The following is a 20,850-nucleotide window of genomic DNA, read 5'->3' on the forward strand; positions in this document are numbered from 1 at the left end:
AGGTATTTATATGGTCTGCATTTCCATAGTATCGGAGCACCTCACAATCTTTACTGTATTTATCCTCACAGAGTCCCTGTCAGGACGGGTAGTACTATTATTCCCATTTTATAGAAAAGGACCTGACTTGCCCCAAATCACACAGGAATCCTGTGGCTGAATTGAAAGCAGGTCTCCCAAGCCCAAAGCTAGTGCTCTAACCACTGGACCATCCTTCCCTCCCTTATTGGAGCTCATCGGTATTTATAATATGACATTTCAAAATGCGAGGCCAACTTAAGCAAAGCTGGCTCAGACATATAAACCCATTGCAGGCAGCCTAAATTAATATTGATTGCACAATTCTGATAACTTTAATCCTCCAAGTTATTTTCTAATGTTGTCCTAACATTATTTATTTTTTACACATTTTTATAAGTGTCAGATGATCCTTGTTGGCACCATGTAACTTCATACAGATGCTAAAAAGAATGGCGATAAACACAGTGGAATCTTTTGTTCTGATCCTCCTCCTAAGGGCACCGGAACCTTTGTAAAAGTGTTGGGGGGGGGGGGGCAAGAACAAAGTGCCCCCCCCCAACTCTGCAGCTGGCTTCTCCGGTAGTGAGCCAGCTGCCCTCTCTTCTGGTGCCACAGCAGCTCCTGGTGGGTGAAAGGTGTAATTGCACCTATTATTCTGGGGGAGGGGGGGAAACTCTCCAGGGGACATGAATTCTGAACTTACGCTCTTTTGATAAAAAGTGGAGGGGAGTGGGGTGGCCTCCTGCCCACCTCCACCCCCAGTTCCAGCACTGGTGTCTCCTCCTGTTTCTCAGCCCCTGCACAGTATAGTACAGGAATGTTCACCTGCACACTGTATTGATATCTGGTGCTTATTTTTCCTGCTGCCCTCAAGATTGTTGTGTAAACGCCTTAAAATTACAACTCACACCCTCTCCTGCCCCCATTACTGTTCCAGCATTGGACTTTATTTTCTTGGTAAAATCTTACGGGCAGGAGTCCCCTCTCTGAGCACCTTAGGAATGAGACTCTGCGTACTGTGTGCCAAGATGGACTCAAAATTTGCAGCCAGGCTCCTGGTTTTCATAACATTTTGGTGAGACAAGCTTGAAATTCTGTGACAGATTAAGAAAATAAATAATGCAAACAGTACAGCATCCCTGGTAGACATAGCTTTGTGGTGGGGGCAGTGTGGAGCCATCCACCCACAGGAAAAATGGCAAAATAAAAAAAAGTAATGTTTTAAAAATTGCAATATGTATGACAGCTCTAATATTGATTCCTCTTGATACCTTGCTGCTTACTCTCGCTTTTCTCTGTCTCCTTCCTCTTTATTAATATGTAAAAGGCTGGGCAGGAGGATTGCAAGTTAATACTGACACCAATAATCTTTTCCCATCAAATTTTCTCTCTTTGACAGGGAATGTATTTAATCTGTGAATGTTTTTTGTTTTTACTTTGAATACATGCCATTAACAACCATGTCTAGAAATCTGCTCATTTATCTTTGCTCTTCTGATCAGCCTTAACCTTTATACGTTTTTGCTTATAGCACTAAAGAATTTAATCAAACTATGAACTAATACCAGGAAACACATAATTGACCTGAGGAGAAGAATGTAGATGGCAGCAAAAGAGTCTGTAGTTTTCAGAGTTACGCTGCGGAAAAGTAAATTAGCATTGGAGGCACAACTAATTCAAACCATAATTGTACTGTATGGGCTGTTTTAATACATTGAAACACGGTGCACCCTCTTTGGTCAGCAATGATTTCATAATAGAGGTAAGCTAAAAAGAGAGAGTCAGATTGAACCCTGGTGTAACCCTAGTGACTGCCTTGGAGTTGGAGCTACATGCTCCAGAGTTGAATATGTCCTAATGTGCCTCTGTGAAGCTTGGAATGAACTTCAGTTGTGGGGTTGGTGACACAGTTATAAAAGAATTGGCTGAGGGAATCTCTGGCTGTTTATGTAAATTTCAATAAATCTTGGAATACTGGGGAAATTCCAAAAGACTGGAAGAGTGCTAATGCTGTGTCACTATTCAAAAAAGGCAAGTGGGATGACCCAGGTAATTACAGGCTGGTTAGCCTGACATCAACCCCGACCAAAGTAATGGAAAAACTGATAGAGGATTAAATTAATAAAGAATTAACAGCTGACAATATAATTAATGTCAGCCAACTGATTTTAGAGAAAATGGGTCTTGTCAAACAAAACTGATTTCATTTTTTGATGAGATTACAAATTTGGTTGATAGAGGTAACTACATAGAAGTAATGCACTTAAACTTTTGTAAGGCACTTGACTTAGTACCCTATGACATTCTAATTAAAATATTAGCACAGTATAATATCAATAAAGCACACAGTAAATTTATTAAGAACTGGCTAATTGAAGGATATCAAAAATAGCTGATGGAGAATCATCACCAAATGGAGTTGTTTCCAATGGGATTCCACAGGGATTGGTACTAGGCCAGCTCTACACAATATTTGTATTAATGATCTGGAAGTAAATATAAAATCACAGCTGATAAATTTCCCAGTGACACAATGGTGGAATGATAAATGATGATGAGAACAGGGCAGTAATACAGCATGATCAGAATCATTTAGTTAGCTGGGTCTATTCCAGCAAAATGTGTTTTAATACAACAAGATGCAAGGAGCAAAAAATGCAGGACATAACTACAGAGTGAGGGAGTGGCTCCTGGAAAGCAGCATCTCTGAAAAGGATTTAGAATCATAGAGAACAAGTAACTGAACATGAGCCACTAGTGTGATGCTGTGTCAAAAAAACCTAATAAGATCCTGAGATGTATAAACAGAGGAGCAGTGAGGTGATTTTACTTTTGTATACACCACTGGTGAGACTGATACTGGAATACCACATCTAGTGCTGGTGACCACATTTCCATAAAGAATGTTGAAAAATTGGAAAGGATGCAAAAATGAATTGAGAGCTGGAGAAATGCCTTATGGTGAGAGAATTAAAGAGCAAAAGCTGCTTAGTATATCAAAAGCAATTAAGAGATGACTTGTAATTCGCCTTTCATCACTGGCTTAGCACCTGCATGATGTGTAAACAGAAGAGGGATACTTGAAAAAAGGGGTAAACAGTGAGGTGGCAAAGTTTGAAGATGATACAAAATTACTCAAGATAGTTAAATCCAAAGCTCTCCGTGAAGAGTTACAAAGGGATCTCACAAAACTGGACAACAAAATGCCAGATGAAATTCAATGTTGATAAATGCAAAGTAATGCACATGAGAAAACATAATCCCAACAATACATACAAAATGATGAGATCTAAATTAGCTGTTACTACTCAAGAAAGAGAACTTGGACACATTGAGGATAGTTCTCTGAAAATATCTTCTCAATGTGAAACAGCAGTAAAAAAAGCTACCAGAATGTTAGGTACCATTAGGAAAGGGATAGATAAGAAGACAGTAAATATCATAATGCCACTATATAAATCCATGGTACACCCGCTCCTTGAATACTGCATGCAGGTCTGGTAGCCCCATCTCAAAAAAGATATATTACCATTGGGAAAAGTACAGAGAAGTCCAACAAAAAATATTAAGAGATGGAACAGCTTCCATACAAGGAGAGATTAAAAAGACTGGCAGTGTTCAGCTTGAAAAAGAGGTGATTAAGAGGGGATATGATAAAAGTCTATAAAATCATGAATGACCTTTTCTTTCTGTCCACACTTTTAAAACTCTAATTCAGAACCTCAACATCTCATATCTTCCTGACTGTAATCTTCTCTTCTTTACTCTCTCTAACACTCACGTTGCCCCTTCCAATCCATTCAAAATGGATTAAAGAAGAAACTACTCTGGGTGTGAGTATAGCTGTCAACATGTTTGCAAGCCCATCTCAAACTGGAGGAGAGGACTGCCACTCTAGTTCAGGACCTCACCTTACTCACATTGAGACAGCTCATTGGCTCAGAAACAATCGGCTGGCACACGTATGGTGCTAGGAGGAAGGCCATGGGCTTAGGCAGAGGACACATGTTCCTGCTGCAGCTGCTGGGACGAGCAGTCTCAAATGCAACCTGGACCCAGTGCTGGTTTGGCCCATGGATCAGGCTGGGGTACAGCTGAAGCCAGGCTGGAAGGGTGGCCCAAATCCAGCAGAGGAGCTAGCTAGCACAGCAACCACCAGGGTGCACAGCTGGAGGTAGAGGGGAGATGTGGATTCACCATTCTGAGCTCAAAGTGCACCCAAGCATTAGCAACCACTGCAATGGGCAGGAGATAATATATTCTCGGACTTTTGGCTGGTTGGCCAATTGTACTCTTAATCAAGTTAGGTAGTAATAGTCCGAATATTTAGGTGCTTAGTAAATTGTGGTATTGAGGAGAGGGGAAGGTATGTCTGAGCCCCATAGGTGCCCCTGAATGGTGTCTTGTACTAACTAAGATTTTGTTGCTGGCCAGATAAAAGTCTTAGAATTACATCTAAGTGTAGCATTTAATTCTGGGGTTCATGGCTGCCTCCTAAAAGGTTGTGGAAGGGCACCAAGGGGTTTGGGCCTAGAGAGAGGCAAGTGGGATTCTCCCCACCTAGGCACATGGATTGGAATTAGGGAAATACACAACAAACTGGGATTCCTCCCATACATCCTACAAAAGAGAGAGAACAAAATAACATGTGCTGTGAAATGTTAGAGATACAGGAGTGAAATGGGAGGATGCGGGCACAGGAGTAGCACTTTCCTAAGAGCTCCTACAACTAAACTCCATCCACTTGGGATACCAGAAAGAAGATACAATACAGATTGGGCAGATCTTAATAATGGTCTTACTCACAATGAATGGTATCTTACTTCACAAGTATTTCCATTGTCTTCAATAGGACTACTCATGGAGTAATGTTCTATTTAACATGAGTAAGAATTATCACAATCTGGCCCAATATGATCAATCTTCTCCTTTCTGGTTTGCTTTGGTCATCTGTAAGATAATTTAAAATGTCCACAATGCTATCATAGGTTTCAGAGTAACAGCCGTGTTAGTCTGTATTCGCAAAAAGAAAAGGAGTACTTGTGGCATCTTAGAGACTAACCAATTTATTTGAGCATGAGCTTTCGTGAGCTACAGCTCACTTCATCAGATGCATACCGTGGAAACTGCAGCAGACTTTATAAACACACAGAGATCATAAAACAATACCTCCTCCCACCCCACTGTCCTGCTGGTAATAGCTTATCTAAAGTGATCATCAAGTTGGGCCATTTCCAGCACAAATCCAGGTTTTCTCACCCTCCACCCCCACACACACAAACTCACTCTCCTGCTGGTAACTTCAGAGTTGATACCTCACTGACATAAATGTGGGTGGGTAGCTCACCCCTCTGATATTGCACGTTAATTTAAAGCAAACCTGGTGGCTATTAAGAGCCCCAACCATGTAGTAATCCTCACTGGTGTGAGTCAGTGGAGTCAAAAGTTACTATTTAATTTGATACGTATGTGAATAATGATTTCCAGGACTGGACTTTCAGGCTTTGTCTGCACTAGGATTAATTCTCAATGGGTGCAATTCTATTGATGGTTGCACCAGAAGAAGCTCTAATATAGAGATGGCTCAGGCATTTTTACCACATCTTATCTATCCAAAGCCACTCAGCTTGTCATAACAAGGTCCTTAGGCTTAGAACTCCTTAAATAATATTCATCAAATAAATCATTTGAATAATTTTGCAATACTTTTTGCATGTATTATATGACTTTTTTGAAAGAATTCATTCATCTATAGAGCTGCACTGATCATTGGCCAAATATATTTGTGAATAATTTATCAGACGCATTTAACGTTATTTTTAAGGTTATTCACCCAGCTCTATCTTACAACTATTCCATATGGAGAAATGGCAGTAATGTAAACAGAAATTTCCCAACTATGGGTGATTAGGGAGCATTGAAAAAATGATTTGCCTAGCAAAAAGGTTTTGAGAGGGCTTAATGAGGTGTAGAATACTGTGGAAGTGTTATTGGAAAGTGCTTGTGTGTGTTCTTTCTGGAGACTACAATAAGATTCTAAACCTAGCTAATCTTTCTAGAGCTCAGTCAAAGCTTTGAGAATATTCTGATTTATTGAAGGCCTGGAAAGGATTTCTGTTAGCAACTGTTGATGTATTCCTTTTACTTAGTAAAGGTTGACCTTTTCTCACAAATGAAACCTGAAGACAATGTAATTTTTAAATCCCAGGGCAATTTACTTTAATGTGACAGTACATTACATTAACCACACAATAGAAAATAATGTTCTAACTAACCAAGTGGCCCCAGGATGTAATTGTTTAGGAAACTAAAATTATATTCTACAATGCAGTCCAGAGTATATTATTTCAAAGGAATCTGTTCTGAAAAATTCTGTCTCAGTGGGTTTTGTCCTACAGTGTTTGGGTTACAGCTAACGCAAATCCAAAACATATTCAGCTGTGTCTTGTCTCTTGTTATAAAGTGAAATATTTACTGTCAGAGACAACAGTGAACAGACAATGAATTTATTTTCCTGTAACAACTTCCTAGGAACACTTAATTTTTAAGCTGTCTGTGGATAGTATGGTGTGCAAATGGGTGGTTAACCAGGTATGGAAGGCTAGGAGCAACTCTTTTAATCAATAAGCCACTTAAAGCATTACCTTTAAAATCTAGTTGACTGAGTAGTTTACATTGTCTCCCATAAAGTTACTGTAAATGTTTTGCAATAAAAGCAACTGTTGGAGAAGAAAAATAAATCACCAGGCCCCATGTCAGGAATATAAAGAGAGAAAGGTGGCTGGCTGTTCATGAGACACTTCATCAGATAAAAACAGCTTATCATACAGATTGAGAGGGTGGAGAAACTGTGTTCCTCATAGTGGAGCCACGTGAGGAGGCGCGGCAGGGACAGAGCAGGGCACACAGAGCTGCTGGGGGGTCACAGACTGGAGCTCAGAAGAGCTAGTGTGTGTGTGTGGGGTGGGGACACAGACTGGGGCATGCTCAGGAGTGAGAGGGGTGACAGCATTGAGCCAGGGCCTGAATCAGAGTGGGGCTGCAGGGTCACATGGGGATGGGGGAGGGAAGGTGCAGGGACACATGGAGTAGGGCAGAATGAGGTGTAGGGCCACATGGGGTTGGGGGGGGGTGGGAGGGTGCAGAGACACACAGGGACAGAGGCAGATGTGCTTGATTGAATGGGAGAAGCTAGAGGTCAGCCAGAGTCCACATGGGGGAGGCTTTCCAACTCCCTAACAATCCCTCTCCCGCTCCAACCCCCCCCCCATTCTATACTTCTCCAACCCACACCCAACAACCCTCCAGATTCACCCCCAGGCTCCTTCCCAGCAATTACTTCCCTCTCCCAAACCTTTGTACTGCTTCCGAGGGGTGAGGGAAATAAGTTTCTGTGTTGTAGCCTAGTAAGGAATCTGTCTTTGAAAAAAAACATTTCCAAAATCTTTTTTTTTTTTGGTTTGTATTGTTACAAAGTCCCACAGTGACTGTTTGAGTCTTTAGCCTTCCTGTACAGGAGCCTCAGATTCTTGATATATCACCGGCACTGGGCCAGAGTCTGCTCATTGCCTGCCTGCTCCAGCCTCTGTGAAATTTCCCAGTACAAATGAATATTCATGCCATTCTGGGTGAAATCATGGAGGATGGTGTACTCTGGTTTACTCTGACCACACACGGATCAGGTGTGGCTGGCAGGCCACGTGGCTGCTCAGGACTGCATCCATTGTCACCTGTACAGCTTTGTAAATAATGTAGCAGAAAGCTGTTCCAATGTGGTCAGCGCAGCATGCTATTACCAGTGAAAACAGTGGGAGTGGACCTCTATAGATTGTGTAATGATTAGGAGGAAAAGGGTTCAATGCATTGTGAGAATGAGGATGGAAGACTAGTCAAATTAAGACCTGGAACATGCCCCTAACCCCATCCACACTCAAACTGGCATAGGTACAGGGCCATGCCAAAGGCTGAGGCATGTACATACCCACACCCCTCAGGCGTGCTAGCTTACTTACCCTCTACTTGCTTTCAGGCATGTGCTACTGGGGTTTAGGAGTGGGCAATAGGGACATTATGGGACAACCATGCACATGGACATATGTACAGTCACTAGTGTAGATGTACTTTAAGAATTAGAAATGAGCAGCGCCATCAAACTTCTGATCTAAAACTGTATCACAAACATTCCTGCCCCTTAAAATGTGTCTGTGTTCAGATCCAGGTTGTGGTGCACACTTATCCCTACTAAAAACTAAATAAAAGTTATCTGAACATTTTCAGATTTGACATAAGATTCATGTTCAGTTTTGGATCAAGCTTTGAGTCAGGTCTTATTTATTTGAGCTGTTTTTCCCAATTATTATTCATCAAAATCTACAGCCTCCCAACTTTTTATAAATATAAACAAGTTCATTGGGTTTTTCTCTCTCCATTATCCAAAAAGAGTTGGAATTCCAAGGTCTGAATGAAAACAGTTTCTTTCCCTGTTCAGTTCCATGCTTCAATTAAGCAGACTGATTTAATAATCTTAACATGGGAAAACTTGGGTTCATCTAAATCCATCAGAAATTGGAGCCCTGTGTTTATATACCTAAGAAACTGAAAAATTAAAACTCCACCCAAAATGGCAGTGAGAGAAAAAACAGGAAAAGCTGTAACACCTGTCAGCTCCAATGGCAACTCTGTTTCTTTCCCCTCTAAGTGAAACTGACAGGGATTTTGATCTGAAAAGTGTAACACTGTGAGATGGACTGAAATGCATAGTAGCGCTGAAGAGATTTAAGCATTGTGAACGCTTCTTTTCAACATTATACTACAAAGAGATTATAATTGAATTAGTCTGAGGCTTGAGGGAAGTCGTCATTTTCAGCAGGAGAATTTGTGTCTTAAAACTGCAGTATCTCATATGACCTTTCAACTTTACATACCTGAAATAGTACTTTGTTGCTTGGAATATCTCTCATATTTCAGGTGCACTGTCTGAAATATGTTGGGATCGGCAGAACTCTGTAGATAAGCATACTGTTTCTCTGTGCGTTCTTTTCTATACTCTCTTTTTAAAGTGAGTTTAGTGTTAGCGAAAAGTGCCAGATTGACAGCTCTAGAGAGAGAAGCCCTCTTTATCCACCTAACAAATAGCAGCAAAGCAGCCTTCCATCACATCACATTGCCCAAGGATGTGCTTAACAAGGAGAGGCTATTTTTAGGAGTGAGAGGTTAGCTCAGGCCACAGCTACACTACCACTTCTACAGCTTCTCCAATTCTCCTACATTGGGGGTTGTGTCAACCTAACCCTGGTATTCAGGTTGATCTATTTTTAAAGTGTGCACAAGGCTTCAGTTTCACTCAGTCCTTAGCCTGTTTGCAAAGGCGGCCAACAGCAGTGTCAACTGATGTGAATATCAGTTACTTATGTGACTGAAACAATGATTCATTGGGACCTGGACCGAGACAACCAAAATCATTTTTCATAGGCCTGCAATAACTCTTTGACTTGATGGTCTTAATGACTTTCAGTCATATTGGCTTGAATCAAATTCAAAATGGTGACTTCCAGATAAAAATCTTTGGCTGGCTTAATTTAAACCATGAGTTTAAAAATTATTAGCAACAGTAAGAAGAAAAGAAAAACTATTATCTGTACATATTGAATACCTTTCCTCTGAGAATATTAAGTTCCCTTAAAGAGGTTGGTATTAATAATTATTATCATAGTTCTACTTGTATAAAGCCATAAGTGTGCATGGAATTTCATAGATAAATAAATATGAGAGGCTTCTGCCCTAAGGAACTTAGAATATCAATTAGCCTCAACATAGCAAGGGATGACGAAAAGAGAAGAGTGGGTGAAAGGGAGGTGTGGGAGAATAAGGATTATACCAATGTAATATATGAGATAAGTTTATTGTGCTGCATGCATCCTTTTACTTCATTTTTGGTTCTATTAGCCCGCATTTGACATTTGGGGAAAGTGAGGCAGAGAAAGGTTGAGTTGACAAGGCAACAAAGTAGCACAGTTGGGAATAGAATCCCAGTCTTTTGACTCCCAGCTCTATGTTTTAACCACGACACCAAATTATTCTCTGCAGGGCTTGGAAAAGTAGAACCAATAGTGTCTGAAAACGTGATAATTTAAATTGTTTGTTGCTACTCTCTACTTTGAAAGAGGTTTAAATAGCATATCACTCAAAACTATTCATATCTTGATGGATAAGTTGCAGCCAAACCTGATTTGAAATGGCAGTTTAAAAATCTTGATAAAGGGGGGGGGTTCATGATGGAAATGCTCACAGAATGTGGACAGCGGGGTTGCTATCGGGTGCCACTGTGTTATGTTATAGAAACTGTCAAGTCTGATACAGAATTGCTTTCCTTCCAAACTCCCACAGTAAATTTCTTACCCAACTGTTGAATTTCTCATAATATTTACTAGGCATCTCCCCAGGCATATTGTGGAAGCTGTAATTAAGCTAGGCTGAAGGCATTCTTTGTATCTGATAAAAAGAAAAGGAGTACTTGTGGCACCTTAGAGACTAACCAATTTATTTGAGCATAAGCTTTTGTGAGCTACAGCTCACTTCATCGATGCATCCGATGAAGTGAGCTGTAGCTCACGAAAGCTTATGCTCAGATAAATTGGTTAGTCTCTAAGGTGCCACAAGTACTCCTTTTCTTTTTGCGAATACAGACTAACACGGCTGTTACTCTGAAACCTTTGTATCTGATTAATCATATCAATCAAGGAGAGGGTTCCACCAGTTCCTTTTTCCTATTGCAAGGTAATTTGGACAGTGATTCCAAATTAAGGGTCACATTTTCCTCTAACTGCTACAATGAAGCCACAGTGAAGCTGTATATAGTCTATATTCTCCAGTAAGATAACCAGAGCTTCTATCTACAATGTGCCTGGCAGGACTGACCCTAGAGTTTGCAGGACGTTTCATCTCCATTCCCTAAGATGTCCTCTCCTATGACAACCTATCTGTATCATCTTTCACAAACACTGGCAAACAGCTTTTCAACTCTTCACAAGGCTCAGTGGCAACTATTGACCCTCCCATACTGAAAACACTTGAAAATGACTAAGGAAAAAGCCGCAGCAAGGAAATACATGTATGAACTTGAAACTGGAGACGAGAGTGTGAGGATGTGTGTACTCTTTGTAACAAGAAAACAGGCAGAAGAGGAAATGGGAAAAGTTCCAGGCAGAAGCTCTACAGTGAAGCAGAGAGAATGTTGTTTTATAGATAATACTGTTTTCTTTATTCTCATAAAGTTCCTTGTTCACTTTTAGAAGAAAGTGACTCCTTCCCATTGTTGTTCAACAGAGAGAACTGGCTGAGAGAGCACCTGAACTGAAACTGAGATGAGAGAACAATTAGATTTGAGACAGTCCTGTTATTAGTACTGCTGTGGCTGGCAAATAACGTGTCTATGTCCAGGGTTCCTGTCCTGCCAGGCCCTAAACTACCAGAGAGATTACATGGGGCTCAGGCTGCAACTGGTGCCTGATGGTAATCGTATTATTTACTTTTCCTTCCAGCTAAATTTTAAACCTGGATATTTCTCCATATCTTTGTAAACAAGAAAATCAATAGCATGATATGGGATGGAGGGAAGTTGGAGAGGTACAGTATGGCATGGGCATGGCTGATCATAAAATAATTTTGGAGACTGGCAACATAAAATGATGGCAAATATACACCTTAAACAGCTGCGGAGACTACCAGAATTGCAGCTTGTAACTTGGTAACTTAATACTCTTCTTTTTAATAGATCAATTCAGAAAAGATTGCACATTTTTTATTAATGGTACTAAGTGACATACTCTGGGCTGTGCCACTGGGAGTCTTTATTTTGGTATTTGTAGATGTCTACCTGAATGACACCCATCATTGCAGAGGGAAATGTATTTCTGTGAACCACCTTTCTAGCTGTAAAAACAACGAGGAGTCCTTGTGGCACCTTAGAGACTAACAAATTTATTTGGGCATAAGCTTTTGTGGGATATAACCAACTTCATCAGATGCATGGAGTGGAAAATACAGTAAGCATGTATAAATATACAGCACATGAAAAGATGGGAGTTGCCTTACCAAGTCGGGGGTCAGTGCTAATGAGGCCAATTCAAATAGGGTGGATGTGGCCCATTCCCAACAGTTGACAAGAAGGGGTGAATATCAACTGAGGGAAAATTACTTTTTGTAGTGCTAACGAGGCCAATTCAATCAAGATGGATGTGGCCCATTCCCAGCTGTAGCATCCTGTAGGATCCTTCAGGGGGAAAGGTACTGTGTGCATATAAAATATTTTCTGAGGATTCAAAATAAGAGCATGAGACAATAATGGAAGAAAATGATGTAAATATAGGTTACAGAGTAAATGGAATTGTAGAAGCTAATGTATAGAGCATTTATATATATTGCACTGCAGGATATCATCTGGTAAATAGAATGTTGTTCTGTGTAGAATCAGGAATAAATAAGTCTACACAAAATGTGTTGCTGCCATTTAAGGAAAGTGTGAACTGAATGAATACATTGATCTGCTGTACTGAATACTCCTAGCATATTCGATAAAGTAATATTTTAAATAATATTGCACCATCTGGAATCATACGATCAACTCCTCCATATTTTAAATGTTAAAGTAAAATTAATAAGTGAAATTTAAACTGAAATGGTACACATCAACACAAAGATGCCTGTTGATAGGCATCACTTAGTCCCACTGTTACTGCTTTGATGCCAACATAAAGAAAGGTGGTGAGACTTATCCACCTTGAAAACACTTCATCAGGAAGCATAGCAGATGCTACAAAGGAATCAGGTTAGATCATCCTTGCAGATCCCACTGGAGCTCAAGAAGCTGGTCAGGAAAATTTAGAGCTTCTACCATTCCCACCATATTTGTATCCCTGTCTCGAAAGTTTGTCCTATTCCCAGAAGGGTTAGGCGAAAAGTGGAGTTAAATATGTGTGGGTAATAAGGAACATTTTCCTGGCCAGAGTCTGTAGTGATTTCTTTCTTCTTCTTCTTCTTCTTCTTCTTCTTTTTTTTTTTTGATGGGGGAGATGAACCAGTAAGATCTGGGTCAGAGATTGGGATGTAGATATGCTTCTCAATTTTGTACCTGCAACATGTATCAGAGCTGCATAGTGCTGTGGTATAGGTTATTACATTCTATAATCTAAGACAGCACAAATACACTATGCAATACATTTTCCTACACTCTTGCATTATTCTTTGTTATATGTTTATAGAGTTCAAGGCTAGAATGGATCATTGGATCATCTAGTCTAACATCCTATATATTACAGGCCATTACCCTTAAGTGAGCCCAATAACTTGTGTTTGACTTAAGCATATCTTCCAGAAAAATATCCAGTCTTGAACTGAAGAACATCAAGAGATGGAAAATCCACCACTTCCATTTTTAGCTTGTTGACTTCGTAGTGGCTAATCACTTAGAAAATTGCACCTGATTTCTAATTTGAATTTGTCTGGCCTGAGTTTTCAGTTACTGATTCTTGTAGTGCCTTTCTCCACTAGATTAAAGAGCCCTTTAGTAATGGTATTTTCTCCCAGTACTTACTGTAGTCAGGTCACCTCTCAATCTTCTTTTTGAATAAGCTAAAGAGACTGAACTCTTTAAATATCTCAGGATCAATAATCTTCTCCAGGTCTCAAATAATTTTTGTGTCTGCTTTCTACACTTTCTTCAATTTTTCAAAGTCCTTTAAAAAATGTGATGATTTAGTTGGGGATTGGTCCTGCTTTGAGCAGGGGGTTGGACTAGATCTCCTGAGGTCCCTTCCAACCCTGATATGCTATGTAGACACGAGAACTGGATACAGTACTCCAGTATCAGTCTCATCAATGCCATAAACAGAGGTAAAATCACCTCCCTACTCCTACTCACTACGCTCCTATTAATACATTCCAGGATTTTTTTTTCCATAACAACACACTAGGAGCTTGTTCAGTTGCTTGACCGCTAAATCCTTTTCACTCTCACTGGTCTCCAGGATACAGTCCCCCATTCAGCAGGTATGGCCTGCACTCCTTGTTCCTAGTTGTATGACTTTGTATGTGGCTATATTAAAATGCATTTTATTTGAATGGGCCCAGTTTAACAAGTGATCCAGATTGCTCTACATGACTGTTCTGGCCTCATAATTCTTTAACACTCTGTGTCCTCGACACATTTTATTAGCAAATTTATATTGCAGTAGTCCTAAAGCCCACCAAGTACTGGGCCCATTGTGCTAGGTTTGTACAAATTAATGGTAAATAACAGACAAGGAGCTTACAACGTAAAATATGCCATCAGCTAAGTCTATAAATCTAAGCTCACAGTTAGTCAGAAATAGTGTAATATACCATTTTCTTCTTATCTGAAGGGAAGGGCAAGAGAAAGAGAGAGGGAGAGGGAAAAAAAAGAAAAATGTCATCAAATACGTTTGAAATTAAGTATACAAGATATCCTATAGCACAATATTTTGAAAGGGACAAAAATCTTTCAAGAGACATTTTGACTTGAGAGAAGGGAACAGCATGGCCTTCAATCATTATATATGATGGTTTTGTGCAGCAGGAGTACAGTTCTTAAATTCTTGACCAGACAAAGCAGCTGCAGAGGAGAGTCCAGCTGTTTTTTCATAATCCCAGCACTTTAAGAGTTTAAGCAGCAAATGCCAAAGCTGCTGCTGTTAAAAAATATACGGTACATACAAATAAATTGGATTGGGGCACTGTGACGATCCCTTTAAAATGAGTTTGGGGAACTAATGTTAATCGGGCTTTATTTCCATCACTAACGACATCAAAAGAACACATCCATTATCAGACCAGGCTAAGGCATTATTTGATGGAAGAAATCTAATGAAGATGTAATGGAGCTTTCCTATTAAATCAATAGCACAGAGTAATAGACAGATGTCCCAATTACATTTCATCATACCTAGCGGCAATATTAGCTAAGTTTAAAAGGACACTGCTGAGGTATTTTTCATGATTTTCAAAATCAGTTTCCTGTGCAATTGGAGGATTAGTACTCACTCAGATCAGCCATCTTAGCTACAGCAACAGAAAGGTCAATCTGTGCTTGACTTTTATTTAAGAGGCTGGAGATAGTTTTATAGCAGAACTTCACAACAGTAGCTCTTTTCAACAAGTTGCAGCCTTCTTAAGGAAAAACAGCCTGTGTTTTGGAATCAAGTTTCCCTTATCTTTCACTGTGATCACTGTTAATAGTGGTGGGACTGGGTTAAACATCATTCACTTTTCAATAATTAACTCCCAATGTCTTTCCAGCAGAAGCATAAACCCTATTTTTAGAATAAACGGCCACATGGAAAACACAAATGCATATGTATCCTTGTTGCTAAGGTTTATTCCTACAGTAATACAGGATCCAAATGCCAGGATTCTGTAACGGAAACTGTGCAGCCTGTGATATAATTAAGGAAGAATAATCATCATGGAATCATAATACATTTTCCATGTAGATTCTGAGTAAATTTCAAGGGTAGCCTCATGTAGAGCTTGTTGCAATAATCTAACCTGGAAGTTACAAAGGTAGGGAACAGTATAGTGGAATAGTCACAGCCTCTTAACCAACTGTAAGTGAAACAGGCACTACGAGCCAGATCCTCAAGAGGTGTAAACAGGGCCAGATTAATGCAGAGGCTTTAGGCTGCAGCGCAGGGCCCTGGGCTAAGGGGGGTCTCGGCGCAGCAGAGCTCAGGCAGGCTGCCTGCATGCCGTGGCCGTATGCCACTCCTGGAAGCTGCAGGCTGCTGGCATGTCTAAGCAGTCCTTGGGGGGCAGGGGAAAAGCAGCTCCGCACTCTGCCCCCACCCACAGCACTGTCCCTGCAGCTCCCACTGACCACTTCCCAGCTAATGGGAGCTGTTTGGGCAGCACCTGTGGGCATGGGCAGCACATGGAGACACGCTGTTCCCCTCCCCCCAGGGGTGTGCAGAGATGTGCCAGCAGCCAGCTGCTTCTGGGAGTGGTGTGGGACCATGGCATGCAGGCAGGCAGCCTGCCTGAGCCCTGCTGCACCGCCGGCTGGGAGCTGCCTGTGGTAAGTGCCTCCCAACCAGAGCCTGCACCTTGGACCCCCTCCTGCACCCCAACCCCCTTCTCCAGACCAGAATCCCCTCCTGCACCCAAACTCCCTCCCAGACCCCACCCCCACTCCTGCACCCCAACCTCCTACCCCAGGTCAGAATCCCCTCCTGCACCAAACTCCCTCCCAGAGCCTGCACCCACACCCTCTCCTGCACCCCAAAACCCTGCCCCAGCCTGGAGCTCCCCCTGCACCCAAACTCCCTCCCAGAAAGAAACTAATATAACAGCTGTTCTAAGGTGATAAAGAAGGCTATTTTGAATTATCTTAACTATGTTCTACATGTTTTAAGACTGAAATGTAACCACAAAATGGCTTTATGTTAATTAGAAGGCAAGTTTAGTATAGCGTTAATAGCCTTGATGCCATAATTGTTATAATTCTGTTTTAAATTAGGAAAAAGACTTGTATACAGGGCCCCCACAAAATCTAATAGCCTTGGGCTCACAGGAGAGTTAAGCTGGCCCTGGGTGTAAATGAGCACAATCTACTGATTTCAAAAAGAAAAGGAGTACTTGTGGCACCTTAGAGAGTACTCCTTTTCTTTTTGCGAATACAGACTAACATGACTGCTACTCTGAAACCTGTTGATTTCAATACACTCATCTTACAATTTGCAATGCGCTCATCTTCTTCATTTTCAGGATGCAACAGTAGCACATACCGCCAAATCCTCAGGTGGTGTAAATTAATACTGCTCTATTGATCCCAACCTAACCTCACCCTTTCTATCTAATCTAGACAAACCTTTGTGTATGGCAGGAAGAGGAGAGTACAATGAGCCTCACTCACCTGGTCCTGCAGTTACACCCTTCCTGATGGTCTAAGTACTTGTTGCCCCCCTTCATCACCAGAGGGTTGAGAGGACTCCCTAGTGCACCTCCGCTGCTGTCAAGGGAGGTGAGGACCCTGCTGAGAGTCCTTTGGGAACTGAGGTGCCTCACGCCCTGCCCTTCCTCTTTGGGAGGAAAATGTTTTGTCATTGTAACGGGTGGGGCCACTGGGGATTCAGTGGCTTGTTGTGCTTAAGACCTGGGATTACCTCAGTCTGGCCCTGGTCTTTACCATCTATGAGGGGCAAAATTCTCTGCAGCTGACAGATTGTTGGAAGATACCCTGTAAACACAGCTACCACTAAAAGAAAAGGAGTACTTGTGGCACCTTAGAGATTAACTAAGGTGCCACAAGTACTCCTTTTCTTTTTGCGAATACAGACTAACATGGTTGTTACTCTGCAACAGCTACCACACTGACCAAAACAGGATGAAACGCCAGCAGAGAAGACTGTATTTATAATCTGTTTAGATATCACCTAATTGAGCTGTTCTATCAATCCAGATCTAAATGTGGTAAACCACAGTTAGGTTCCAATTCTGCTTTCACTTGCGTCTGTTCAATTCTAGTGAAACACAGTTCTTTCACTGGTTTCAGAGTAACAGCCGTGTTAGTCTGTATTTGCAAAAAGAAAAGGAGTACTTGTGGCACCTTAGAGACTAACCAATTTATTTGAGCATGAGCTTTCGTGAGCTACAGCTCACTTCATCGGATGCATACCGTGGAAACTGCAGAAGACATTATATCAGATCTGTGAATTCCACTGGCCAGCAGCATGCCTTCAAATTAGATGTTGTATCACCTAAATCCCTTTGTTGATTTAGACCCAGCTGCATGACTGTTGTCTTTTTTTTTTTTTTTTAAACAGAAGTGGTTAGGATTTCAGCATTATGTCTCATCTGAAAAGACAATACTTCTATCTGCACAGAGTAGCCCAACACCACAGTGGTGAATTGTTTCAATATTAATTCAGAGGAAAGAGTGCCACTTGCTGAATAACCAAGACCACTTTCTGCACCGTCTGGATTTCTTTGGAAAACTCCCACCCATACTTAGCTTGTGACGTCTTAGGAAAAAAGGGGGAAAACAAATAGAGGTGGCAATCCTTTTCTGCCCTATACTTGCTAATGATCTATAAATGCACCAGAAGAATGGCATCAGTAAATTGTTGTACCAGAAATCATGTTAGCTCTTGTCATGGAATATTTTTTCTGGCTGGGATAGGTGGCATTCAGTTACCCCGGCATTGGTACCAATAGGCCAATTGCCACTGTCACGAAGGACTAGACTATTTCTTATGGGAGTTTAGCATCAAGATCAGCCACTTCCACCAAGAGGGTTATCCATGCCCATGCTTGTTTTCCTTCTGCAAATCTGCTTTTGCCTAATTAATGACCTCATGCATTATGGGAATGGTTGTTGAATCACATGTAAAATCTATGCAACAAATTGTACGGTGCTCAAAAAGGCTGAGCATGTAGAGCAATTGTTTTATGTAGGTGCGTAATGCCCCTGTCTTGCCTCTGCACCAGGATTTTACTTAAATTTTGATCGGGTTTCTTTGTATTTTTTGTGCTACCTGCTGTAAGAGTTAAACACTGACTTTCTCTGTGATTTAAGCTGTGAACAGAAGAGCCAGAAAAAAGGAAAACAGTGAGGGAGACTGACTGAGCCAACTTTCTGTCAGTCTTTCACGCTGATTATAAGTCTCACCGTGCGCAGTTACCCCTTGGAGTATTTTACAAAAGATTGAAAATTCTGTTGAAAAGGTAAATGGAATTAATTTAGAAAAAAAATGAAAGAATTTTCTGACAGGCTTTGTTCTAATGAAGTAAGGAATTATTTCTGTATCATTTACATTCATTAGGCACAGTAAAGCTTGCTGACAATTGAGAAGCTTTATAAAGTAGCAGTGTATGTGGGAGATGGCTTAGCCTCTACTACAATTTCATTGTTTTAGAATTATTTTTTCCCCTTAATGTGACTGATTTTAATATGTTGTGAAGAACAGATTTTTTCCCCTTGGTACAAAACATTTTTTGTGCACCCTCCTATTCAGGAAACACTGAATGTAAACATTTCTCACTTTGCTATCTGATAACATTTAAGATTAGCCAAGAAAGGTTGTTACAAACTGTGTTAATATTATTTTAATCTCTGGCTCCTTTTAATTTTACACACATCAGAAGTAGCATGGTTTTTCTTGAAGAACAAAGCATTCAAGTTTTCTTCCATATTGTTAATTAAACTGGGCAGTTTTATAAATCAGATTAATCTCCTCTTTAAATATTCCCTGTTAATTTAGACTTTATGGTGATACAATTTGGTCAAGTGTTATTCAGTGAATAATTAATTCAAATTGGCTTTGTGCATATGACTGTCTATTTTTTTAAAAATAACTTCCATTTTATTTATGCAGGAACATACTATATTTATACCACCACAGTTAGGGCCATATTGTATCATTATTATTTAACTGATTTCAATTAAGACTTCTGCTTCAAAAATGATAGCACGATAGACCCTTAGTATATTTTTGAAAAGCATTAAATAATATTTCTCTGTTGGTGACTCTGTTGAAGCAATTAACATCCCTCATCGTGACACCAGTCATTCAAATTTAGAGAACTGGAGTTACAGATCTTAGGGTAACATTTTCAGATGTGCCTAAATCCCATTTTCATTGAGACTTCGGTGCCTAAGGCCTAGATCCAAAAGGATACAAAGGTGCCTGCCTCACTGCCTCTTTAAGTACCCAAGTCTACCATCTAGGTACCACTGACATTCACAAAACCACTACTCAGCTGCTGCCTAACCCTGTAGGCACTGAAATCCCCATAGGCACCTAAGTTTCTGCCGGTGGGTATGTGCAAAGCCACCCAAACCCTGACACTGCCCCATAACTAATGAGTGGTTTAGAGCCCTTGTTCGTGCCTAAGTCTGGCCAGGAGTCTCAAACTAGGCCATACGACAGAGGGGGGGGGATGCACTCCCTGGATTCTAGCACCCCCCAGAGCTCTGTAAAGGACATCTACATGCGCACACGCTCTGCCCATACTGGAAACCAGATGGTACCTTCTCCCTCCATGTGGCTTTGGCAAAAAACTGCAGAGGAGCCAGTCAGCCGCTCCAGCTGGTAGGGACAGAAGCAGCCAAAACAGGGGCCTGCAAGCACTTGACTGGACTTTCTCTGCCTTGTGCTGAATGACTGTTCCTGCCAACCTTATCCCTCCCTCTCCCCCTTGCACAGTGTCACTTCACCTCACACCCGCAGGGCCGGATATACACCTTACACACCCCGAGACACAGCATCTTCAATGCCCCCCGCCTACAGCTGATCTTCATGTTTTCCATAAAACCCAAAACTTTTAACCCACTTTTAACTTTTAGGCACCCCTAGGCACATGCCTACTGTGCCTATTGGAAATCCAGCCCTGCATATCCACGCCTCTTACCCCTTGACCTGTTTTCCCAGCCCATTCAGCTGATCCCCTAAATAGCCTCCCCACCCTATGAAAAAATCTTTTGGCACTAACATGCCACTTCCTGCCATCACATTGTTGACCCTGCTTCTGTGTTCTATCCCACCCCCCCCCCCCCCACTTGGGTCTGTCTTGTCTGTGTAACCCCCAGGTGCTCTCCTGGGGCTCTGTGCGCTGGTAGCTTGGGCGGCGCTGTCTCAAGTAGGCAGGGGGCCAAGGACAGACTCAGCCTCTCCTAGGCAAGTCAGCAGGTGAGAGGAGAGATATCATGTCGAGCGCCAGGGGCCCTGTTGGTGCAGGGGGCAGAGAGCAGGGGGTCTGCTAAGTGTCTGAGATAAAGGAGGCGGCAGAGTTAAATGGCTGACGGGAAAGCTGGGGAAG

Source organism: Caretta caretta, chromosome 3 (genome assembly GCF_965140235.1).
Source record: "Caretta caretta isolate rCarCar2 chromosome 3, rCarCar1.hap1, whole genome shotgun sequence".
Lineage (NCBI taxonomy): Eukaryota > Metazoa > Chordata > Testudines > Cheloniidae > Caretta > Caretta caretta.